Below are 6,140 nucleotides of genomic sequence, written 5' to 3'. Positions count from 1 at the left end.
ATAGATATCAATAAAAACTAAATGCTAAATATTTTTTTCACGAAAAAAATGCGCGAAATAGTAAAATTAAGTATTTAAAAGTCAATTCTTTTTTACATTATCCAATTTTTTCGTAGAATTCTTTTCTACGTGTCATTCACGCTAGTAAGTTCTGGGAAATCTCAAATAAGAAATAGGAACGCTGAATCGTCAATTGTTTAATTAGCAGTTTAATATCTGGCACAGAATGTGGGTAATTAGGACTCGTACTTCTTTCACAATGTAACTATAAGAGTGTAGGCTACCGAGGTAGGTTGACTGGAACGATTAGGTCGGGAAAGTCTATCCTACATCCAAACTTAGAAACGAGGTGAGATTATGTATGTTGACGAACATTTTTGTATAGATTTCGTGCGATAAACGATCTTTTGGCAATAATAAGACTTCAATCATACTCGAAATAATTCACTCAATTTAAACATTAATTTTTATATATGAACACAACATTCTTTTTCTACATAAATAAAACATATTTATTGTCTAAAAGGAATTCATAAATACGTAATATATCTGTAGCTGTCCGTAAACTATCTCATAATTCTTATGTTCTTCAGCGAGTATTTCTATCACTTTCCCCTTCTTTTTCTCCTTCTTCACGATCAATATTGTTCGGCCTACAATTTTCCATTTCACAATCAACGCCTTAATCAGCAATATGACATATACAAATGTATGAACACACGCAAATACATAGCCGTCTAGATGCCGTAACGCAAACAATAGTTTGACCAAGTAAGCGAAGTTCTCTGAATCTGCAGACGTTAAGAAAAGCTGACCAATGCACATTCCATCATTGATTAGTCTATTACATCTGCGCGCACAGTGTCGAAAATGTAACATTCATGAAATTGCGAGTTTACAAATTGAATCTTGATTCTTGCGATATTCTCCAGTTGCTCTAATTTAATTAAGGAAAAATCGTCGATTAAAAAATATCTATCTACAATCTTACAATATCAAACTCTAACGTTATAAATGAAATACAAATATATAAACAAATATATAAACAGAACAATATAAAAGAAATAATTTCTATAAAGACATTTCAATTTCTGACACTGGTTATTTGTAAATTTTTTACTTTTATTATATCTATCAAAATATGAACGTTTCAACCATAAGTTTAGATTTCGTTTTCAATACAAAACTATGTAAAGAACATTAATTACAAAAAAATCATCTCATAAATAAATCGCAAAATTTGTCATTGAATACACATTCGTAAAAAGATTTCTGTTATCGCACGCATAATAATGTGATGCCAAAAAAGTGAATTACATTAATTCGATGAAGAATTACATTAATTCAATGAAGAAATCTCATCGAATTTAAAACAACTGATATGACATATTTGAAATTCCGCATCAATGCCGCAATAAAAATGTTAATTCATATGTCGAACCATTCGAATCATTCGTTCGTTAACCGTATAAGTTTAATAAAAAATTTATAATTTTCATCTTTTTAATAATAAGTGTGTGAGAGCATATATGTATTTTAGTAGACATCGTGGTTCGACATATTAACATTTTTATTACGACGTGACACTGAATTTCAAATATGTCACATCAATTGTTAAATTCGACGAGGTATCATCGGATTATTATAATTCATTTTTTTAACGTTTTCAGTATCACATTATGTGTGCGACAATAGGAACCCCTTTTTATGAAACATGTATTCAATGTCTAACTTTGCGATTTTTTAAGATGTAATTAACGTTCTCTGCATAATTTTGTATTAAAAATGGCTTAAACTTATTGAATGAAATGTTTATATTTTAATATAATAAAAATAAAAAGCACACAAACAGTCATGCAATGTCAAGTTCTCAATTTTTCCATATTGTTTTATACATATAGGACCTATTTTTTGATTCCGTTTTAATATTAAAAAACAAAGTATATATTAAAAGGGTTTTTAATTTTAGCTAAGCCCTTTTAATTTATGATGTAAATCCTAAATGGTCGAGCTGAGTTTTTAGTGCTTAAATAATAAATTTTCTTTTTGTAGTAGCTATTAAATAAATGAAAAAAATAATAGATTTCGAAAGGAGTAATTCCACACAATTGTCCCATATAATTGTCCCAACAAAAAGAAGTATATGATATTGCGTTTAAATTCAATATTGTATCTGATTGGACTTCTTGAAATTCCATTCACTTTTAAATGGCGCGCATTCCTGAGCTTCAAATAGATCGAGCGTGGCATAAGCTTGTTGTTACATAGTCAAACGACTTTTGTTGCGGCACGCGAAAAGACGGTGATAGAATTCAGAGAACCGGCCTTACCGAACGCTCCAGGAGAAAACAGAAGAGGCGAAGAAATTCTTAGATAGATAGATAGGATATGTCTCGCCTGAACTAGGCCGAAAGTGCAGAAAGCCAGACGTCGTAACTTCTCTACGTAATGCGTTAGCAAGCATTACGTTATACCAGACGTTACGTTACCGGATAGTCGCCAGTCAGATAAAGTTCCTTCACCCTGGCTGTCAACGGCGCACTGCCGTGCTGTCGTAAGTGCGTTTTCACCGCCTCGCAATGATCCGTACCGTGCCGCGCCGTTTATCGATCGATCGAATCACGGATTTATGCGACTGTTGAAACGCTGTACCAGCACTACCAGCTAGTTTCGGTTGCACGACGGTAGTAGCACTATCATTATGCCTGCCAATCTATTCTGCTGATAAAAAGCTGCCTTAGGTGGCCCGGATGATGTAGTAATGCTGTTAATTGTGATACAGATGAAGATAAGATACATTTTGCGAAAGCGTCCAATCAAACTACTCGACTATAAACTGGTATAGTGAATTAACAGAATACAAGTTGAACATTCCTTTGAGAATATTATTTATGAGATTATAAAATATTATAAAAATATCGTTGTCAGAATAATTTTACAGCATCGAAAAATAACTGTAATTCATCTTCATATTGTCTCTAATAAAAATTTCACATAATACTTTCATTTGATACTATTATTATTTTTTGTTGTACACAAATCAAATTTCTATTCTAGTTTTTTAACAAAATTGCGAATTGTTATTTTATTCTTGTTATTTCTTGTTGTTTATTACTCCATAAATGTATTTTTCATTTTATCTTCGGGTCCGCTTCGGTCATTTAATCCTAGCTATTAATATCAGAGTGCAGTGTTGTCATTAAGAAGTGAATAGTAATGCGACATTATTACCTCGTAATACTTATAACGTTACACTTAATTTCAAACGCATGAAGTCCTTTCACTGCGCACATAACGGTCTTCACGCGTTGCAATCATCATGCACACGCCTGCGCAAGAATAATAGCATTTAAACCTACTCTAGAATTATTAAAGCAAAAGATATATAATGTAAACTTTTCGAAAATGTAGCATCTCGAAAATGTGCCATTCTTTTAAAAAAGTGACAGAAAATATGTTGAAGCGTTTCTTAAAAACTCATAAATTCATTAATAATTAATTTAAAATTTTATCGAATAAGCAAAAATAAAATTTAATTTTAAATTATCACACATACGTATAACGGTATTATTTTAATAGAAAAGAAAAAAAATGTTTGTTTAAAATATTAAATCTAGCTATCAAGTTTATAAGGATATTTTTCGAATAAGTATGAGAGCGTTGACGAAAATGTAGCGATACGCTAATGATTTCGTCAACCCTATTAGTCGCTGTATTTATATTCGCGTGCAGTGTCTTATATTAGATACGGTCAAAGTGCAACGTCCTCCGTTCTCCGTCGTCGAGGTCGATCGCGCCAGCCGAGAACGCGGTGTTGGAATATTCAAAGGCGGGTCACAGCATATCTTTATTCAGTATGAGATACAATAAAATCTAAACATAAGGCACAAGGATTATATTATCGCAATAAAATATTTGTAATAAATTTAAGTATAATTATGTGAAGGCCTCGAGAATGAGAAGTGAGTCAAGTGCACTTTTTTTGCTATAATAGTCTCTATCGATTAGTATAAGAAGTTTTAGAAGAAGTAATGTTTAACGCGGGGAAAGGCTAGTTCGTTAGACGTATTTGACTCTTGCAACAAATGTGCAGCCATATATCATTGAATGTATTAATTTCTATATACGCTACTGTCGAGAAGAGGGCACTCGAGAAAAATTCTAAATCTAAGTGAAAAATTTCGCAATATAACTATCCGGCTAATCTTCTGAAGTCTCGCGAAACCTCGCCTCTGATCGGCGATCTTCGACTCGCGGGGGTGAATGTCCGCCCACTAGGACAAGCTGCATCGAAATTGCATACGCGAGAATTCATTCGTCGCGGAACGCAGTCGTGCGCAGGTAAACATGATCTGCCCGAGCAATTGATCGCCACCTCTTTTCGACGAGATTCACTCGTTGGGCCGGTGACCCTTTACTATTTTTGCGCGCGCAGACTTTGCTAATATGACACCACTTGATTCCGTTAATATCCCATTACCTTTTATGCAGGATAGATATTAATGGAATCATGTGATGATTAATGTATAATATAGTCATCATCTCATTGATAGTTAACGATAATCTAAAATGAAACTTGCTGAAATTTATTTTTGATAAATATAGTTTGTCAGGAAAATATAATATCCTTTTTCGATCCTTTTTTTTTTACTAAAAGTAATACTACTTGGCATGAATTTTTAATTCATCATCGGAAGTGCTAAAAAACAGATTTTAAGCATGAAATACGTACGGAAAAAGCCTGTTCTGATAATACATTAGCGCTTGCGACACGTCATGACGGTCTGCCAAGGATTGTTGGAGCGGATTAAGGTATGCCGAGGACCAGAAGCGTAACCCATTCGCTTGTCGGCCGCCGCCTAACTCATCGATTTCACCATAGATGATATTTCTCCATAGATCATATAGTAGATTGTAGTTAGCAATACTTTAATTAACATTTTATCTTTAACAGTGTGTACGTGTATCGGTAGGTTTATAACAATTCATTTATTAACTTACAAATTGTTACGTGGCTTTTATAAATATATTCGATTCTGTACAAATAAATACACTTTCAAATTATACAACTATAAATGTTTTTAATATTTTTTTCAATCTGTGCATAATAACACATGGAGGTTATATATACGTATAAATGTTTCATGACGTTAAAATTATGAAATAAAAATATTTTGCATTCCGAATAAATTTGAGAATAAATATGCATTTGAGAATAAATATGAAAAAAATGAGATTAAGCAAGAGGGGTTTCGCTTGGATGAAGGAGTTAATCCGAGCGTTTATCCGCAGTATATGAAAAGCAATATTAGTACAGTAGGAAAAAGGGACAGCTGGTTTCTGTATTGAAAATTGTTAAAACGTTCATAAATCAAGCGCCGCATATGAGAATTGTGATTGCTAACCGTAAGAATTTAATTTGTATTTTATTCATCAATTGCGTGTTTAAAACCATGACTTTTAAAAGAGCATTATCTATATATAATAAATATAATAAATATATATAATAAAATATAATTCGTTCATGTTCAAGATATCACCCATCGTAAAAATTTTAATCAAATTTATGAGAATAAAGGGAGCTATGTAATACACAGGATGTATATATTGAATCCCGTCTTGAAAGCGAAGTTGGAGAAAGGATCGCTCGCAACAATTGCTTCGTGATTCGAAGAGTTCCCAAATGACAAATGGTTGCACTTTGTACAGCGCCACACCCGCTCAAGGGATTAAACTGACGCTAATGCGACCGATGTATGATTTGAAGCGCGCGCACGGAGAATTCTAACAAATATATATTCGACGGTGTTCTCCGGGAAAATTATACGTCAAGCATAAGTGACGCGTAAATTCTAGTGTAACTTCAGTAGGAAAAAAAATAGCTCAATTACGTTTCGTCACGATCTCCTTCCTCTCCCGCACATTGCACGTTTCAATAATAATTATTTGCTAAATAGGATAAGGAATTCTATCATCACTTGCGTGTACTCGTTATAAAAATTAAAGTTTTGCGAATTTCAATCTATAAGATTTCATGGTAGCATAATCATCTCTATTATTATTAATAAATTTTAATTATTACAACATATGTAATAAGATATATATATATATATATATATATATATATATATATATATATA

This window comes from Atta cephalotes (genome assembly GCF_000143395.1).
Source record: "Atta cephalotes unplaced genomic scaffold scaffold00031, whole genome shotgun sequence".
Classification (NCBI taxonomy): Eukaryota; Metazoa; Arthropoda; class Insecta; order Hymenoptera; family Formicidae; genus Atta; species Atta cephalotes.
This window is presented reverse-complemented; position numbering follows the sequence as displayed.